Here is a 22,143-nt window from a genome sequence, read left to right as displayed (position 1 = left end):
AGATTGTTGCTTCCAGGACACGCCCCATTTGTGATATCACCTTTATAGTACACTTAGATTGGCTCTCATTCCTGTAATGTCAAGCCACACCCATGCATTTGTGATGTCACTGTCAGGGCGCACTCAGACTGGGTGTCCTTTCAGTGATGTCAAGTCATGCCCTCTTTGAAGCAAAACAGATTGACCCATTCAGGACACACCCCATTTGTGATGTCACCTTCAGGATACCCTTGGATTGGCTGTCTTTTAAATGGTGTTAAGCAGGTCCCTCTTTGAACAAGAGCAGATTGATCCTTCCAGGACACGCCCCATTTTTGATATCACCTTCATGGTGCCCTTGGAATGGTTGTCGTTCCCTGATGCCAGGCCACACCACTTTTTGGACAGGACCAGACTGGTTCTTCCTGGGCATGCTCCAATTGCGATATTATCTTCAGAGTACAAGTGGATCGGCTTCCAGTTCTGCAATTTTAAGATAAGCCACACCCTCTGTGGACAAGACCAGATTGATCCTTCCAAGGACGTGCCCCCTTTGTGATATCATCTTCAGGGCACCTTTTTACTGTCTGCCCATTAAATGGTGTTATGCCACACCCTCTTAAGACAAGACCAGATTGATCCTTCCAGAACATGCCCCATTTTTAACATCATCTTCATGGTGTTCTTGGACTGGTTGTCTTTCTCTGATGCCAGGCAAAACCCCTTTCTTGGACAGGACCAGACTGGTTTTTCCTGGGCATGCTCCATTTGCAATATTATCTTCAGAGTACAAGTTGATTGGCTTACAGATCTGTAACTTAAGCTAAGCCACGCCCTCTGTGGACAAGACCAGATTGATCCTTCCAGGGACATGCCCCCATTTTTGATATCACCTTCATGGTGCTCTTGGACTGGTTGTCTTAACCCTAATTCCAGGCCACACCCCTTTTTGGACAACACCAGATTGGTGCTTCCAGGACACGCCCCATTTGTGATACCACCTTTAGAGTACACTTAGATTGGCTCTCATTCCCGTAATGTCAAGCCACACCCATGCATTTGTGATGTCACCGTCAGGGCGCACTCAGACTGGGTGTCCTTTCAGTGGTGTCAAGTCATGCCCTCTTTGAAGCAGACTAGATTGATTCATTCAGGACACACCCCATTTATGATGTCACCTTGAAGGTGCCCTCGGATTGGTTGTCTTTTTCCATGAGGTCAAGACTTCCAGGACCTATTTGTGATGTCACATCTCATTCAGAGAGAACTGGGTGTGAAGAAGGTGACATTTGCACTTGATCTTCTGGCGGCTGTTTTGTCCCCGTTGATTCCCTAATTCTGATTGGTTTCAACTCTCACACCAACTGACACCTCTATAGGTGAAGCCAGCGGGGGCTAACCATAGTAAGAGAGGTTCAAAGTCTACATAGAGCTGTTGCCTGCTCACAGTGTGCCATGTTAGGCTACTTCTGCCCTCCTCTGCCATGGATGTCTGCATTTGGCACACGCTGACATGACCTTTTATCCTCCTTACCATTTCACACGATTGCACTCACAGCTGTTGTTGGGGACAGGAGGACAATTGAAAGCAATTAAGAAGTCCTCATTAAGCTAATTGTGACTTTATCTATGGTTATTCGTTAACGCTCGAGAGTTCCTTGGGGCTGAATTGAGTTCAAACCAAATGGCGTAGTCGGCAGAACCCCATCCTATAGCTCCTTCTTCAGTGCCAAAGTTTATTTTTTTATATTGTCTGTTTGATCATTAAGTTAGTTTAACATGCGGCAATCTAATAATAATTATCTCCCCGCTAAATGAGTTCTGAGTTCCTGCTGCCATCTGCTTCACACACTTGTGAGGCCCCTGGGTGATGCCATCTCAACCTTTGTGCTCGCCAACACTGACACTGTGAGCTCCATATGTTATTTGTTACACTTGACACAAAATACACGAATCACTAATCGTTTGACTGTTGTTGGTGGGTGACAGGCCACCTGAAACACGAGGTGACGTCTAGGCACAGAGGCCCGGGCGGCTTTTGGCCTATTTGAGGTTTCCGATGGTTGTGGGATTTTAAAAAGCATAGTGGAGTGGCACAGTGGTGAGGGGAGATGTTGGGTTCAAGTCACTTATTGTATGTTCTCTGTGAGCGAGTGTGCTGATTTCCTCATTCCTCATTTGTTGGCATCTCCAGACTTTCCTGGCATGATCAAGCATACCCAGGGATAGCCAAGGACCTGCCCAAAGTAAAGCCTCCTGATATCTTCATGAAGAAGGCTCTCTTGTCCATACAGTCATATCTACAGGTCTGAGGTGAAGCCATAATGTGGGATGAATTCACTACTTGGCTATCCCACCATTGCGGAATGTCTTTTTTTGTCGTCTGGTGCAGCACAAGACGGGCCTAGATGTCCACGATGGCCATACTTGACTTCTTCTAAGACTTTTCTCTACAAGGATTCAGAGAATGGGAGTGAAACTGAGCCCGGGGATGGACTGAATCAGGTGAGCCCCTTTGGGTTTTCTGTTAAATGAAATGAGCCACTCTTGATTGGCATGGAACTGGGCAGTGGTGACATGTGGCATGTGGAGGAAGAATTCTGCCTAACTCTGGACACCTGATAATACCACTATGACTCACAGTAAGATAGATAGGGGGATACATATAAAAGGTGCTATATAATAGATGGAGACCTGAAGGGGGAATAGGGGACGGGTGTATTGTGACCTAGCAGAAGGCAGACTGGAACCCAGAAACAAAAAGTGACTCTTGGGATGTGGAAGGTCACCTCTCTTGAATGGTAGGAGCTGGAGGTGTGGTGGGTGAGGCAGAGAGATACCAACTAGATATAACCGGGCTCACATCCACCCACTCACATGGTTCTGGAACCTAATCACTCTTAAGATGCTGGACTCTGCTTTACTCAGGAGTTGCCTGGGGGGGAATGGTTTCGGGTGGAAGTCACTGCTTCTTCAATGCCATGTTGGAGAATGAGAGGGCTGGTTCTGTGTGGTTGAAGGTGGCAGAGGGGAGGACACTGACTGGCACCAAATGCCAGTTTGGACTATCAGACTTTCTTGGAATCCTCGAAAGGGTCCCAGCTGGGGACTCCATAATTCTGCCAGGAGATTTCAATGCCCACGTCGGTAATGATAGAGACCCCTGGAGAGGCATGATTGGGGAGAAAGGCCTCCCGTGACTAAACCCGACTTTTGTGCTAGATATGGTTTGTCCATAAAGAACGCGTATTTGAACATATGGTGGCTCCTAAATGTACCTGGTACCAGAGCACCATAGGCCAAAGATCTAGGATCAACTTCATAATCATAAAATCATCAGAATTGTGGCTGTATGTTCTGGACACTCGAGTGAAGAGACGGACAGAGCTGTCAACTGATCACCACCTGGTCGGGAGTTGGCTCAGATGGTGGTGGTGGTGGTGGCGGTGGTGGGGGTGCCTGGACAGACCTGAAAAGCCCAAGAGAGTAGTTAGGATGGCCAGGGAACATCTTGGCATGCCTGTGTCCAGAAGACTTTCAAGTCTGAAAGGGCTTTTCCTGCAACCCAAGGGGGAGCCTAGGGACTTAAGAGTCTGAATGGGCCTTCTTTAAAGCCTCCATCGTGGAAGTGGCTGCAAAGAGCGGTGGCCTGAAAGCCATCATAGGTGCCTCTCAAGGTAGCAAACTAAGGACTCAATGGTGGACACCAGAGGTGAGGGATGCCATCAGGCTTTAAAAGGAGGAGCTGAGAGGTACAGACAGGACAAAGGGGCTGCAGCCTTGGCGGTCAGGGAAGACAAAACTCGGAGGAGGGAGAAGATCGGCGAGATCATGGAATGTGACTATCAATCGGGCTCAAAGAAGTTCTGGCAAACCATCGGGCAACTCAGAAAGGGAAGGCAGGGAACAACTTGGGATCCCACAGCATGAGTTGGTAAGTGTGGCAGAGGAAAAAGGACGTATGGACCTCACTGCTGAGAGAGGTGATAAGAGGTACAAAATGAATGAATGAATGAATGAATGAATGAATGAAAAGCAATATTAGATAGATAGACAGATAAATGTGAAAGGCACTATATGATAGATAGATAGATAGATAGATAGATAGATAGATAGATAGATAGATAGATAGATAGATAGATAGATAGATAGATAGATAGATAGATAGATGTGAAGGGCACTATATGATAGATAGATAGATAGATAGATAGATAGATAGATAGATAGATAGATAGATAGATAGATAGATAGATAGATAGATAGATAGATAGATAGATAGATAGATAGATAGATAGATAGATAGATAGATAGATAGATAGACTATGGCAGACTGTGGCAGGAAGAATGCAGCAGTCAGAGGCACCTCCAAGGAATGGTGATGTGGAGGGCTGTGCAGTGGTCCTGTGTTTTGGGGACTCCCCCCTTTTCTGTAATTCTTCTGCACATGTCCATAAAAATATAAATACATGCATCCACCATAATAAGATGATATGTGTCTGTCTGTGTGCCCATCCAGTTACTATGTTTCTGCTCTCCAACAGATGCCGCATCACCAATGATAGCACTACTTTAACAAATCCTGTACCAAATGGCATGGAAAACAGAGACACAGAAAATTAATAGACTCACTGCACAGTGTCACACATGTGCGTCAGATGGTGACCTTCTGGGCTCATCAGAGAGGTCAGCACTACAACTCCTAGACATGTGAGGGTGCTGTCACTGATAATCTCACTCTTTTTTTACCTACATTTCTATGAAGCAGCCCAGGCACTATATAACAGATAGATAGATAGATAGATAGATATGAAAGGCACTATATAACAGATAGATAGATAGATAGATAGATAGATAGATAGATAGATAGATAGATAGATAGATAGATAGATAGATAGATAGATAGATAGATAGATAGATGTGAAAGGCACTATACCATAGATAGATATGAAAGGCACTATATAATAGATAGATATGAAAGGCACTATATAATAGATAGATAGGTAGATAGATATGAAAGGCACTATATAATAGACAGATAGATAGATGTGAAAGGCACTATACCATAGATAGATATGAAAGGCACTATATATAAATAGATATGAAAGGCACTATATAATAGATAGATAGATAGATAGATAGATAGATAGATAGATAGATAGATAGATAGATAGATAGATAGATAGATAGATATGAAAGGCACTATATAATAGACAGATAGATAGATGTGAAAGGCACTATACCATAGATAGATATGAAAGGCACTATATAATAGATAGATATGAAAGGCACTATATAATAGATAGATAGATAGATATGAAAGGCACTATATAATAGACATATAGATAGATGTGAAAGGCACTATACCATAGATAGATATGAAAGGCACTATATAATAGATAGATAGATATGAAAGGCACTATATAATAGACAGATAGATAGATGTGAAAGGCACTATACCATAGATAGATATGAAAGGCACTATATAATAGAAAGATAGATAGATAGATGTGAAAGGCACTATATGTTAGATAGATAGCTATGAAGCACTATATCATAGACATAGCAGGCACATCCCTGATTTCACTTACATTAACATGTTTTAAAGGTTCAAAATGACATAAAGTACACAAGAACCATGTGTGATATTTAAATGATGAAGATGTTCCTTTTTATGAATTTGTTTGTCTGCTTATCATAATTGTGACATAACAAACACTTTCATATTTTTATAACAAGTTAGAAAACGTATGCATGGCGTAACATTCGGGTGTGTTTGAATGTTGTTTTATTTTTTATGTTTTATTTAATTCTTGTTGTTCTTAAGTGTGTGTGTGTGTGTGTGTGACGTGTGACAAACGTTTGCTCAGACCGCTGTGCCGCTGTTTGTACCGGCAGCACGTTCAGGCGGAAGGTGCCAGCACTCACACACGGCTCTGCTGCCATTTCAGTCACTCGGACCAACTACTGGGGATTTTTGTTTTTGGTGGTGGGGGGGGGGGGGGGACAGGAGCGGCTGCTGGACGTGTGAAACGGGACCCTGTTGTACACAAAATACATAAATTAAAGTCAACTGTCCCAAGGTAAATTTGAAACAGTAAACTAATCTGTAATTGAAGTCATGCAGAATGTTTCTGTGTTTTCATTTCTGTGGGCGGACACTCGTCAATATAAATTTATTTAAAGAAAAGCAAAAGGGAGCACAAAATAGAAAAACAACAGCTAAAAGGATTTGCCTACAAGGCAATCCAAGGCAAACAAGTCCCAATTCCCAATCAAATCGACAAGATCCAGCCAGCAGAGCAAAAAGTCACAGTAAACCCAGAGAAGAAGCAATTCCTACCATCATCTCCAAACACAATCTGAACATGAAGCCAGAGGGAGAGCCGAGCAGCAGCGACACCAGGGTGGACCCTCCTCCTTTGGCTCCACCCACAAAGTATATAGACCATCAGAACATTTAAAGAGACAAAATAAGAATTCTTATTTGCACTCAGAGCACTCAGTAATTGCAGGTTAAGGGCCCAACAGAGCAGAGTCCCCTTTGGCACTTTACAGGATTTGACCCGGCAACCTTCCGATTGCCAGTACAGATCCCTAGCCTCAGAGCCACCACTCCGCCTGATAAATGACAAAAATGTTAAGTCAGAAACAGACAAATTACATAAGAAATTACATAAAATAATACCAAATAATAAAAAAACAGGCTAGATAGATAGATAGATAGATAGATAGATAGATAGATAGATAGATAGATAGATAGATAGATAGATAGATAGATAGATAGATAGATGTGAAAGGCACTATACCATAGATAGATATGAAAGGCACTATATAACAGATAGATAGATAGATAGATAGATAGATAGATAGATAGATAGATAGATAGATAGATAGATAGATAGATAGATAGATAGATAGATAGATATGAAAGGCACTATATAATAGATAGATAGATAGATAGATAGATAGATAGATAGATAGATAGATAGATAGATAGATAGATAGATAGATGTGAAAGGCACTATACCATAGATAGATATGAAAGGCACTATATAACAGATAGATAGATAGATAGATAGATAGATAGATAGATAGATAGATAGATAGATAGATAGATGTGAAAGGCACTATACCATAGATAGATATGAAAGGCACTATATAATAGATAGATAGATAGATGTGAAAGGCACTATATAATAGATAGATAGATAGAAAAACAGGCTGAACTCTAACAGGGCCTGTGCAGGCCAGGAAGCCTGCCACTTGGTTTAGGGGTCAGGCTGCCTGGGGTGAGGTCAGTTTCTAAAGCTCAGGTCTTGGTTTTGATATTTGGGCGCACTTCTCATCCTTTTTTTTGCCAGTTTTGTGGTTCTGAATCACCACAGCAGGGAAAGTCATCGACAGTCAAGTTGGCTGAAAGTGGTGGTGGTGGTGGAGAGTTGAGACAGAGAGCAAGCTAAGTGTGTCTCGAAATGTGAATGGGCACCTAATGAGAAGGAGCTGGGGATCGTAGTGGACTGGTCATTCTCTACATCCAGACAGTGGACAGAAGCCATTAAGAATGCTAAGAGGTAATGTGTGGAGTGCACGTCAAAGGTGGTCAGTCTTAAGCCTCGTAACTCACTGATGAGGTCTCACCTGGGGTACGTGAAGATGGTACTGGTCAGCATTGACTGGTAGAAAACATGTAAGAGTTGCCTGCATACACCAGACAACGTCGACCCCCTCAGGAAATTGAGGCGACCCTGACCCTCCTTATATAACGATGACCTCTGGATTGACGTTCCACTCATACCTGTCGCTGAGATGCACCCTGAGGTACTTGTCATCACCACCTCCAGATCTTCACCATCACTGAGAACTAGGGGGGGAAGAGTGTGCTTGACCCCCCTAAAGTCTATGATGTTCCCCGTTCTCTTGTTGATGTTGAGCTGCCGGTGGTTCGATTTGCACCATGCAGAACATCCCCCTCTAGTGTCTGGTATTCCTTCTGATACACCCAACTATGGGGGTCTTACTGATGATTTCTGCAGATGTCGTGGTTCAGTGTTGTATCTAAACAGGACAGGACCCAGTAAAGCCTCCAGTGGGACCTCTCATGCTACTGTCATGATGACAATATAAACATATGTACTTTGAACTTAGTCAGAGTTAACAGGAGTACAGATAAAATCTCAGAAACCGACTGGTCAGCTAGCCTGGGGGATTACAGTGGGGCTGAGATGAAAGGTCATTTATAGGCTGGAATGGAAGGGGCAGGTAGAATTTATGAAGCCCCCTACACACTCAAGATGGAAAGTCTGGGCTAGATTAGGGGCTGTGATTGGAGGACCGAGTTGTGGCTGAATAGTTGTTTGTCCTTTGTAATCGATGAAGACCACTCAGTCATCCTGGGGTTAGGGGTTTAGAACATGTCGGTGCGTACGTCGGTGGCTGGTGAGGACGATCGGCAGTGTGAGCAAAGAATTGTAGGTGCAAGACGGGGATCTGATGGATGATCCGTTCAGCAGTTAGTGTTCGCCTGGCCTCAGAGGTGCCAACAGCTTTGTGAATGGAGGTACGCCATCTTAACTTGTCCTCAATGTGTCACTCCCTTGTCGAACTCCCTCAAAGTACACTTCTAACTGCCTTTGGCCTACTTGGGTGCGCTTTCAATGCTGGAGACCACCATAGAAATGTCTCTTGGGCAGCCGATGGCTTGGCATGTGAACCAAATGACCTGCCCATTGCAGCTGTGACTTCGTCCAGAGGGTATGAACACTGGGCACTCCTGCATGAGAGAGGACTTCGGTGTCGGGGACTGGCTGAATAGGATTTGTATAAAGTCAGGATTCGGCTTACCCTATTGGTCCGGGAGGAACATCTAGGAAGTTGGGCAAAGAAACAAACAGAAGAAACAAAGACGCTCTCTCTATCTCTCTCTCTGTCTCTCTCTCTCTCTCTCTTTGTCTCTTCTTCTCTCTCTCTCTCCATCTCTCTCTCCATCTCTCTCTCTCTCTCTCTCTTCATCTCTCTCTCTTTCTCTATGCCTCTCTCTCTCACTCTGTCTGTCTTCTTCTCTATCTCTCTCTCCGCCTCTCTCTCTCCGTCCCCCTCTCTCTCTTTCTCTCTCTCTCTCTCCATCTCTCTCTCTCTCTATGCCTCTCTCTCTCACTCTGTCTGTCTTCTTCTCTATCTCTCTCTCCATCTCTCAGTCTCTCTCTCAGTCTCTCTCTCTCTCCACCTCTCTCTCCATCTGTCTGTCTCTCTCTCTCTCTTTCCATCTCTCAGTCTCTCTCTCTCTCTGTCTCTTTCTCTCTCTCCCTCTCTCTCTCCGCCTCTCTCTCTCCATCTGTCTGTCTGTCTCTCACTCTCTGTCTCTCTCTATCTCTTGTTGTCTCTCTCTACATCTCTCTCTCTCCATCTCTCTCTCTCTCTCTCTCTGTCTCTTTCTCTCTCTCTCCCTCTCTCTCTCCGCCTCTCTCTCTCCATTTGTCTGTCTGTCTCTCTCTCTCTCCGTCTCTCTCTCTCTCGTTGTCTCTCTCTCCATCTCTCTCTCTTCTCTGTCTCTTTCTCTCTCTCCCTCTCTCTCTCTGTCATTCCCCACTAGATAAGCCGGTCCAGTAAGTGGACAGACTGACAGATTGATGGCCACGTTTTCCCTTCATACCTCTCTGTGATACCATCAGCCTCGCCGACCAGAGCTTTCTGTCCAGCGTTAGTGGGTGTGAGGCTGTGAATGCACTAGTGGACTCAAAGAGCAGAACCTTCACTCTGACATTCTGTTCCTGCAGGTGGGAGTCCTTCCTATTCTGCAGAAAGATGACAGCATCTTCCACCACACCACACAGCCAGACCTGTTAAAAAACTGGTGTGGTCCTGGTAGGCAAACATCAGACAGTCCAGTGGCATTCTCAGTGGGCCAGAATTACCCTTCCAGAGGTCTTCATAATGTGTGAGGTTGGAACTACTGGTCAGTAGAAGAAGAAGAAGAAGAAGAAGAAGAAGAAGAAGAAGAAGGAGGAGGAGGAGCAAGAAAAAGAAGGGAAAGAAGAGGAGGAGGAAGAAAAGGGAGAGGAGGAGGAAGAAGAGGAGGAGTAGGAAGAAAAGAGAGAAGCAAGAAGAAGGGAAAGAGGGGGTTGACCACCATTTCCCTCAGTTTTGATAGAAACAGACCCTTCATCCCACCAAAGCTTCTAGTCACCTCATTTCTCCAGGTCGTCAAAGCTCAGAAATGAGAAAGCTTTTCTTCACACCCAAGATACGTGGAGTAAGTGACCAAGTCGTGTGGTGGACGGTCGGACTTAAGGAGCCTTGAGATGTTGACAGGATGTTATTTTGAATAAATGGCCCGGTTTCATCAAAGTAGTCATTCACGTCACAAACCTAAGTGACCTGACGCTTGGCCTGCTCCTCTTACTTGGATGGTGGGCTAACCAGGGTGGGGGGCACTAATGGGATTGGTGCCAGCTGTCTCACTCATTGCCAGGCAGTGGATTTTCTTTTCCCTCTCCTTTATTTCCTAACAAGACGCTCACACACACCACCATGTCCATAACCCCCCATGTTTCATGCTGAGGCCGCACTCGGCCTCCTGATCCCATTAAACATCATTTACTGATCCAATGGCTGGATGATATTTCTAAGCACTGGAGAGTTTGACCGGAGAGCAATTTAGCGCAGGCAGAAATCAAGGGCATCCCTTGGAGCAGGACAAGTCTGCCCGGAGATCCATTAGAGGGTGAAAAAGCCATTAAAGTGGGAACAGCTGACCTTAGGAGGAGGAGGAGAAGGAGGAGGAGGAGGTCTTCATGTGGAACAGCGAGGTGACGCTGAGTCTGCAGCCTGCGAATGGCGATGCCGTGTGTGTGTGCATTAATGGGAAGAAGCCCGTGGGGCTACACATTTTGTTCAGTTTTTAGGTCTCGGACCACCGGTTTGAACACAGGGCGTTTGGAACTGCTGAACATTCAGAAGGGAGCTCATCGGCCGGGCATGGGCTGTCATGAGGTCCTTGCAGCCTGGGGGGACAAGAAGGGGCAACAACTCAAAAGCGGGGACTTTGACAACACATTCACATATCGGGAGAAGGACTCAAGGGAAACTGGGAATAACAGGGCATCGGACCCTCAAGGCATCAGACTGGAAGTCAGTGTGGTGTAGTGGTTAAGGCACTGGACCCCAAACCCAGAGGCTGTGAGTTCAAATCCCACTGCTGACACTGTGAGACCCTCAGCAAGTCCATTCACTGGATGGGGAAACACAACCAACTCCAAATCAACAAGCTGGATGCTCCTCTGAATACACGCATCCCCCCAAACAGTAAAGCGCTGGCATTAAGCGATGTGCTGACTGTACGGTATATAGTGCCTTTCACATCTGTTCATATTACAGCACCTCTCTCATTCATCTGTCATTTTCTAGATAGTATTTTTCTCATCTGCCTTTCATGTCTCTCTGTCTTGCCTTCCTTGTCTGTTCAGCATATTTGGTACTTTTATAAATTACCCGTGTCGATGTATCCCTTCTGCATCGGGACTTTTATTGCAATCTCATATACAGAGCCATTCTCAGCAATTACTTTAGTGCAGTGTCTTTAACTTCTGTCTATTCCATACACATCTATCTGTTTAAAACAGGCTTCATCACACTTAGCTATCTGGACTATATAGTGCCTTTCAAGTCACTTTAGGTTTCATAACATCTTTAGCCTGCATGAGTCTAAGACTCTCTTGTTGATTTCTAATCATGTCTGTCACATGTGATCTAAATGATGAAGTCCACACAATAGAGCGCCATAATGCCACATCTAATTATACACTTTATGCACTTTCTCACCAATCTCTATTATATAGTGCCTTTCAAGTCCATCCGTATGTTGGCTCCTTTTATATCAATTTAATTTATAGTGCCTCTCCATCAATTTTATATAGTATGTTTCACATCTATACATTTTATATAGTGCCTTTCTTCTTTTATACAGTCTCTTCCATATCTACCTAGCTATTACACAGTTTCATTCATGTCTATTTCCTATATATAAGTTTCAGATTTATCTGTATTATATAATGCCTTTCAGGTCTCTTCATCTGTTTTATAGAGTTCCTTCAACACATCTATATATTTTATGCAGTGCATTTCTCACCAATCTACAGTATATGATATAGCGGCTTTCGAGTCGCTCTATTAATCTGTTTCACCAGATATATCTGCATGAGTCTAGCAGACTATATAGCGCCTTTCCATCTGTCTATATTTACGAGGCACTGTTAACCTTTATTAATCTATTATATTGTGTCTCTCCTATCTATCTATCTATATTATGGAGTGTCTATCAAGTCTATCTGTTTAATTTGGAGCACTCCATATCTATTTCATATAGCGCCTTTTAGCTAAAGATCTGCTGTATTAACTGATTTAAATATCTGTGTCTGCACCAATCTAAAGTATTTACCTCATACAGTATGTCTGTCTATTATATAGAGACTCTCAGATCTGTCTGTTTATTTACAATGCAGTGCATTTCACAATATAAAGTGCCTATCTATCTATCTATCTATCTATCTATCTATCTATCTATCTATCTATCTATCTATCTATCTATCTATCTATCTATCTATCTATCTATCTATCTATCTATCATATAGTGCCTTTCATAACTATCTATCTTCCTATCATTACATAGTGCATTTCATATCTATCTATCTATTTATCTATCTATCTATCATTATATAGTGCCTTTCACATCTATCTATCTATCTATCTATCTATCTATCTATCTATCTATCTATCTATCTATCTATCTATCTATCTATCTATCTATCTATCTATCTATCTATCTATCATATAGTGCCTTTCATAACTATCTATCTTCCTATCATTACATTGTGCATTTCATATCTATCTATCTATTTATCTATCTATCTATCATTATATAGTGCCTTTCACATCTATCTATCTATCTATCTATCTATCTATCTATCTATCTATCTATCTATCTATCTATCTATCTATCTATCTATCATTATATAGTGCATTTCAAATCTATCTATCTATCTATCATTATATAGTGCCTTTCACATCTATCTGTCTATCATTATATAGTGCCTTTCATATCTATCTATCTACCTATCATATAGTGCCTTTCATATCTATCTATCTATTATATAGTGCCTTTCATATATATCTATCTACCTATCATATAGTGCCTTTCATATCTATCTATCTATCTATCTATCTATCTATCTATCTATCTATCTATCTATCTATCTATCTATCTATCTATCTATCTATCTATCTATCTATCTATCTATCATATAGTGCCTTTCACATCTATCTATCTATCTATTATACAGCACCTTTCACATCTTTATAGTGCCTTTCATTGTTCTCTGTTCATCCATTTTTCCTTTATATAGCACCTTTCATGTGTCTCTGCTTGTGTTTCTATTGAGTGGTATTGCGGGTCCAGAATGTGGGACGACTGATTGATGGTTGATGACTTTTTCCCTCCATTTCATTTGTGCAGATGACACACGCCAATCACCTCCCGCACACATTGGGTCTTCAGCTGATGACATTCACCCCCGAATGTGGCACACAAGTGACTGACTGAGTGACAGGTAGCGGCTGTTCAAGGTGATGGAGCGCCTTTGACCAGGAAGGACACCACGATGAGCCGGAGCAGAGCCTTCAAAGTCTAAATGTAGCAAGAGACCCCAAATGGGAGCTGAACGGTGGTCCGAGGCTCACGTCTCAGCAAGCTGGTGAGTACCAAAGCCACAGGACAATTGCACGTTGTAAAAATAAATAAATAAATCAATAACTCGGCTGAGATTGTTATGCTCTGGAGTGTAATGGAGTGGAAGAGGTCTTGACACAAACCATTACCCACCATTTACACCTCCCAGACAGAAGCACAGCGGAAAATTGAGCCCGACTGCACTGGGCACACAGCAGTGGTCGGCCGCATTAATAAATAAAACACTTCATTGATTGGGAAATTAACTGAGCAGATTACTTGATTGTTCTGCTGCTGCTATAAAAAGAAAAAAAAGGTTAAAATGACCACGTGAAGGAAAAAAAAACCTAAAAAAAGCAGGTGCCACATCTGCTGCAGGAGCCCCCATGAGGAGGCGCTGGGGTCTCCACTCCCCTTCTGGTTATTATGAGCTTGTCCCCTCAAGTAGACTGGACTTGGCCCGCTTCAACTGCTCACTTATTATTTGGCTGACACCTTCATCTGAGGTGACTGGTGGTGACATTGAGGTGACGCTGAGGTGACAACGTTTCACAGATGCAGTTGTTTCCCTTTCTTTTGTGTTTGTCCAATTGGACCTCAGGCAGGTCAGTTTACTTACTCACAGTAATGTGGTGTCAGTAGTGGGATCTGAACCCACAATCCATGCCAACGCAACTCATAAATGGCACCGGGTGCAAGTCTCCGCCCACTTTCAACAAGCCAGCACACCCTCAAAGTGACTGAAACATTTATAGGTGATGATGGATGCAACTTGAGGCTTCTTAGGTCACAAGTGATTTAAACGCTGAAGGCGGGGGTCTACCCAATTGAGGCAGGGTGGTGGACGCACACCCCTCGAGTTTCCAAAATGGCACCCTTTGGCGTCCATAGGAGTGGCAGAAGGGTCTGGTAGTGGGCGCCGCTTCAGTTACATAAAAGGGGTCCATAGCACACTTTCAGTATCGTTAGACTTTGAGGACCCAGACCTCCTTGGTGTCCACAGCATTATTAGACATTAATGTCTGAAGCAGGGGGTCCCACTGAGTGTCCGGAGCGCACAGCCCTTGAGTATGTGCATAGCGCACTGGGGGTACGGAGCGCATGCTGCTTGTGTTATCTCAATGGTGCCCCTCAATGTCCTTACTGTGCTTCCGAGGACCCCCTGGTGTCTGTAGTGAGTGTCACTTCAGTTGTTAAAATGGCGCCTATTGGTGTCCATAGTGTTGACTTGGTGGGGGTGGAGGACCCTTCGTTCTAGAGCACATGCCACCTGTGTTACTAAATACGGAGGGTCTTAAACTATGGGGTCACGATGTGTGGTCTGAATTTGGGTCGCCATTCACAAAAGCACTCAATGTGAAAGGGTCCCATCCGATTAGCGGAGTGTCTTGTGATGGTTGGCCACGGGTGGTCTTTCTGACGGAGTGGGACGCACCGTGTACTTCAAATGCACATTTTCCTGAATATGGCTGCCAGTTCTTTCAAGCCGTGACCACCTGGGTCGGGGGGGCTTGGGGCTTGTGCAGCTCCCCCTAAACTCTCGACACGATAGCAGTGAGCTTTAAAGGTTGAATCCTCTTCAAACCTCATACATGGTGGGCTTCAAAACACATGGAAAGTCCTTCCATTTCTCCTCTGCTCCTTCGTCTTCCTCCTCCCGACTCTGGACCCCCATGTTGAGGTAGGTGGCCCCTTTTATACAAAACCCTTCCGAGTGCTTCAGCCATCCCGTTACTTCCAGATACGTTTGAAACCCCACAATGCAGGGCTCACTAATCCCCTCAATACCCCCTGGTGGCACCCAACAGGGCTGACCCAAAGAACTACAGTTCCCAATATGCCCTGTGGGTATCCGTAGCAGTACCATAATCAGGTGCTGTCACCAAGCGTGTTGGGGAAGACCATGACTTGAATAGCTTGCCTTCCCCTGTCCTTCCATCATGCTGGTGTCCAGGGCTGGGTAAGGATCCTGGTACAATGCCAGCTGGGATGCCAGTGCCTGTGTGATGTCTCTCACAAAGCTACCCTCGACTCCCACACTTTCATTGTAACGTTGAACACCAGAGAACACATTCGTATGGCGCCGTTAACATTCAATCATTCATGTTTACCACTCCTGCGGTGGGTTGGCACCCTGCCCGGGATTGTTTCCTGCCTTGTGCCCTGTGTTGGCTGGGATTGGCTCCAGCAGACCCCCGTGACCCTGTGTTCGGATTCAGCGGGTTGGAAAATGGATGGATGGATGTTTACCACTCGTCCGATGATGCCACTGAATGCCAGGGTGCAGTCAGAGGCTACAGAGAAGTGTTTCCCCTGCCTCAGGTTAGGGTTATTTTTAACACTGAAGCCTATGAAAAAACTTGCAATCCACCTTAAATCCACCTTAAATCCACCTTAAATTCCTTCGTGCCTGTCCTCATCAGCGTCTTTTGTTTTGCAAATGTGTTGATCGGCACAAGCAGCAAGCATCCTGCTATCCCATTACCCTAACAACCCCCCACCCACCCCACCGCTGCAGCTTAAAGATCAGGGCCATCTTAATGCATGGGTACGCTTGGGTTGTTGCCCAGGGGGCCCCATGCTAATCTATGTATGCTGTGACTTGCTGAGTGGTTGTGTAGGTAGGGGGTCCCCAGTGCACTGTTTTATCCTGGGGGTCTATAATGCTGTTAAGAAGGCCCTGCATGTCAAATCTGTTTATAACGGCCGACCCACTCGTCCAGAATGGCAGCTACACCACCAACAAGACACGTGGCCTGGCAAACTGAGGAAACGATTAGACCAGACAAGCCGTACTTCTCTCAAATAAACTTTCCCCAATCGATAGTTAAATAAAAAAAAACAAAATAATAAGGTGCATATATATTGATAGTGAAAAGAAACAAACAACAAAACAATAAATATCTCACTCCCTCTAATGCCCCCCACACAACACACAACCACAAAAAGTGAATGGTGCCCGCCAATAATTAAAATTGCATCGATAAACATACAACACAAACCCTCCATCCATCCATTTTCCAACCCGCTGAATCCAAACACAGGATCACGGGGGTCTGCTGGAGCCAATCCCAGCCAACACAGGGCACAAGGCAGGAACCAATTCTGGGCAGGGTGCCAACCCACGGCAGTAATAGATAGATAGATAGATATGAAAGGCACAATATGATAGATAGATAGATAGATAGATAGATAGATAGATAGATAGATATGAAAGTCACTATATAATAGATACATAGATAGATAGATATGAAAGTCACTATATAATAGATAGATAGATATGAAAGACACAATATGATAGATAGAGATAGATAGATATGAAAGTCACTATATAATAGATAGATAGATAGATAGATATGAAAGACACAATATGATAGATAGATAGATAGATAGATAGATAGATAGATAGATAGATAGATAGATAGATAGATAGATAGATAGATAGATAGATAGATAGATATGAAAGTCACTATATAATAGATACATAGATAGATAGATATGAAAGTCACTATATAATAGATAGATAGATATGAAAGACACAATATGATAGATAGAGATAGATAGATATGAAAGTCACTATATAATAGATAGATAGATATGAAAGACACAATATGATAGATAGATAGATAGATAGATAGATAGATAGATAGATAGATAGATAGATAGATAGATATGAAAGTCACTATATAATAGATACATAGATAGATAGATATGAAAGTCACTATATAATAGATAGATAGATATGAAAGACACAATATGATAGATAGAGATAGATAGATATGAAAGTCACTATATAATAGATAGATAGATAGATATGAAAGTCACTATATAATAGATAGATAGATAGATATGAAAGACACAATATGATAGATAGATAGATAGATAGATAGATAGATAGATAGATAGATAGATAGATATGAAAGACACTATATAATAAATAGATAGATAGATAGATATGAAAGTCACTATATAATAGATACAGTAGATATCCATCCATCCATCCATTTTCCAACCCACTGAATCCGAACACAGGGTCACAAGGCAGGAACCAATTCCGGGCAGGGTGCCAACCCACAGCAGTAATAGATAGATAGATAGATATGAAAGGCACAATATGATAGATAGAGATAGATAGATATGAAAGTCACTATATAATAGATAGATAGATATGAAAGACACAATATGATAGATAGATAGATAGATAGATAGATAGATAGATAGATAGATAGATAGATACATAGATAGATAGATAGATAGATAGATAGATAGATAGATAGATAGATAGATAGATAGATAGATAGATATGAAAGTCACTATATAATAGATACATAGATAGATAGATATGAAAGTCACTATATAATAGATAGATAGATATGAAAGACACAATATGATAGAGATAGATAGATATGAAAGTCACTATATAATAGATAGATAGATATGAAAGACACAATATGATAGATAGATAGATAGATAGATAGATAGATAGATAGATAGATAGATATGAAAGACACTATATAATAGATAGATAGATATGAAAGACACTATATAATAAATAGATAGATAGATAGATAGATAGATAGATAGATAGATAGATAGATAGATAGATAGATATGAAAGTCACTATATAATAGATACAGTAGATATCCATCCATCCATCCATTTTCCAACCCACTGAATCCGAACACATGGTCACGGGGGTCTGCTGGAGCCAATCCCAGCCAACACAGGGCACAAGGCAGGAACCAATTCCGGGCAGGGTGCCAACCCACCGCAGGACACACACAAACACACACCAGGGCCAATTTAGGATCGCCAATCCACCTAACCTGCATGTCTTTGGACTGTGGGAGGAAACCCACGCAGACACGGGGAGAACATGCAAACTCCATGCAGGAAGGACCCGGGAAGTGAACCACAGGACTCCTAACTGCGAAGCAGCAGCACTACCCACTGCGCCACCGTGCCGCCCAACACAAACCCTCTCTGAAATAAATAAGACACACACAGAGAGAACACGAAACACACATGAAGGTCCAAAGGCTTAAACGGCGGATGATTAGGGAATGCGAATCCTGGAAAGTGTCCTACGGCAGTTCTACTCAAATTGTCTGCTCGCTCCTCTAACCCAAACGACAGAAGAACAGTCTCACCGTATCATCCTCAGCATGTCGGAATAATCCGGAAAACACCGGGGTTTTCTGTAAGCGATGGTGAAGTCGTTAATGTCTACCGCTGGAACCAGCAAGCGGGAAAAGGTTGTAAAGTGATCCGGAATTCTCTCCCTCTCGTGGCTCCTTCGTCTTCGGTGAAGTGTCGGTGTTGTAAGCGATTCCTCTTCTTCCTTTCGTTCTCTTGTCTCTTGTTTGGGATTGATGTGTTTGACAGGGAAAAACTATCACGAGGGGTCGCAGTGGCACAGCGTTATCCTCTCCCCCGCCACCAATCTCTATTTGGGCAAATCCAAGAGAGAGGCTGCGGGCCAAGGGCAGGGTTGCTTCACTCACCCGCCAGCCTCCATTCGAGTCGCTCTACCTCTCGCCACGTGTTGGAGCGCACCCTGCCTAAGCTTAGCTAGTGACACCTGTTTGTTCAGCAGACATTATCATCTGCAGATTGTTAAGGAGTAACGTTTGACGTTTTTGAGAGAGAGATCAGAGCTACGTGTGTTTTAGAGGGTAGCAGCTGATTGGTAGAGATATCACGGGCATGTGCTTTTGTACCCACGTGGGGGGCACTCTCCCGTCAGAGCTGAACACGATCAGATACGGTGCCAACAGGGTTTTTCTATAATTTGCTTGAACATTCCGGTTGATTTTGCAACTTCTGTATCATCACGCTAAGAATCAAAGTTCGCTTGTGGTACCGATTTATTTACGCGAATCCGAGAGACGCAGTGCGGGAACCTCCGTCCCTCCTTCCTCCTCACTCACGCGCCAGCCTCATTCACTGTTGGGGTTGTGTGTTTTGTGGGGGGCATTGGAGGGAGTGAGATATTTATTGTTTTGTTGTTTGTTTCTTTTCACTATCAATATATATGCACCTTATTATTTTGTTTTTTGATTACTTAACCGTTGATTGGAGGAAGTTTATTTAGGAGAAGTACGGCTTGTCTGGTGTAGTCGTTTCCTCAGTTTGCCAGGCCACGTGTCTTGTTGGTGGTGTAGCTGCCATTCCGAATGAGTGGGTCGGCCGTTACAAACAGACTTGACATGCAGGGCCTTCTTAACAGCATTATAGACCACCAGGCAAAGCAGCGCACTGGGGACCCCCCTACCTACACAACCACTCAGCAAGTCACAACATACATAGATTAGCATGGGACCCCCTGGGCCACAACCCAAGTGTGCCCAGGTGTTAAGACAGCCCTGACTTTTGAGTTGCTTTGGTGGTGGGGGGGTTATGGGATAGCAGGATGCTTGCTGCTTGTGCCGATCGACACATTCGCAAAACAAAAGACGCTGATGAGGAGAGGCACGAAGGAATTTAAGGTGGCTTTAAGGTGGATTTAAGGTGGATTTAAGGTGGATTGCGAGTTTTTTCTTAGGCTTCATGGATACTAGTGTTGAAAATAACCCTAACCTGAGGCAGAGGAAAAGCTTCTCTGTAGCCTCTGACTACACCCTGGCATTCAGTGACATCAATGGACGAGTGGTAAACATGAACGATTGAAAATCAATGGCACCATGTGAATGTGTTCTCTGGTGTTCAGCGTTACGATGACAGTGTGGGAGTCGAGGGTAGCTTTGTGAGAGACATCACACAGGCACTGGCATCCCAGCTGGCATTGTACCAGGATCCTTACCCTGCCCGGGACACCAGCATGATGGAAGGACAGGTGAAGGCAAGCTATTAAAGTCAGTATTCAGGTAGCTAGCGAATGAGAGAACTACTTCACGGATTTAGAATTTAGAATGCTGGAACATTCCGGTTGATTTTGCGACTTCTCTCATTGCGCTATGTATCATAGTTCGCCTTATATTCGTGCTAATCCAAGACAGTGACTGCGGGCCAAGAGGAGGGGGAAGAGTGATGTCAGGAGTAGGGAGCCGGGCAGTGCCCACCTCATTCACATGCCAGCCTCCGTTTAAGTCGGTGTACCTCTCACCACGTGTTGGAGCGCAACTCGCCTCCACTTAGCAAGCGATACCTGTTTGTTTATCCATCCATCCATTTATTATCCAGCCCACTATATCCTAACTACAGGGTCACGGGGATCTGCTGGAACCAATCCCAGCCAACACAGGGAGCAAGGCAGGAAACAAACCCCGGGCAGGGCGCCAGCCCACCGCAGCAGAAATCATCTTGAACACCTTAATAAAAGGACAAGTGTCTGTGTGTCTGTTTATCTGACTGTCCATCTGGTTGCTATGTCTCTATCATTCCAACAGATGGTGCATCACAAACATCTGTGGTAATAAAATGTATTGCATCTGCCATTCCAACAGATGGCACATCACAAACATTTGCAGTAATGCATTTTAGTACTAGGGCGGCACAGTGGCGCAGTGGGTAGCGCTGCTGCCTCGCAGTTAGGAGACCTGGGTTCGCTTCCCGGGTCCTTCCTGCGTGGAGTTTGCATGTTCTCCCCGTGTCTGCGTGGGTTTCCTCCCACAGTCCAAAGACATGCAGGTTAGGTGGATTGTCGATTCTAAATTGGCCCTAGTGTGTGGGTGTGTTTGTGTGTGTCCTGCGGTGGGTTGGCACCCTGCCCGGGTTTGATTCCTGCCTTGTGCCCTATGTTGGCTGGGATTGGCTCCAGCAGACCCCCGTGACCCTGTGTTCGGATTCAGCGGGTTGGATAATGGATGGATGGATTTTAGTACTACAAGTGCTTGTGATGCACCACCTGTTGGAATGACAAATGCAATGCATTTTATTACCCCATGCAAAATGCATTCCATTCCAACAGATGCTGCACTACAAACATTAACACTCATTATTTAGTTTTCAACCCGTCTTAGATGGGCAGCACAGCTAGTGTTTAAATATTATAATAAAGTGGCACACACAAAACTCTAAAAGGAATGGGAGAGCAGGTGACGTCTTGAAGAGGGGCGGTAATGTGGAGTCTGGCTGAAACATCATGGCGGCGGAGAACGTGAAGGGGCTCATCATTTCATCATGTGTGTGGTGGGGGGGGGGTACTGACGGAGAAACCCAACAGGTCACCATGAGCCGTCCCGGGGGTCACAAGGCCGATTCCTTATTCCAGAATTGGACTTCCTTGATGATGAGCCCTCTTTTATCTCGCCATCCTGAGAAGGTCAGGCCCAGCTGCCTCCATACCATAAAATCAGAACTGGAGGCAGCAGGGAGGCAGCGGCGAATCTGGAGATAAAAAAGGCCCATCTGGCGTGGAATCAAAGCAAAGGGCGTCTGGGGACGGATCAATGGAGGGCTGGCACTAGTGTGGAGAAATGGAGCCACCCTCGGTCGCTTGTGGG

The sequence above is a fragment of the Erpetoichthys calabaricus genome, chromosome 4 (genome assembly GCF_900747795.2).
Source record: "Erpetoichthys calabaricus chromosome 4, fErpCal1.3, whole genome shotgun sequence".
NCBI lineage: Eukaryota > Metazoa > Chordata > Cladistia > Polypteriformes > Polypteridae > Erpetoichthys > Erpetoichthys calabaricus.
This window is presented reverse-complemented; position numbering follows the sequence as displayed.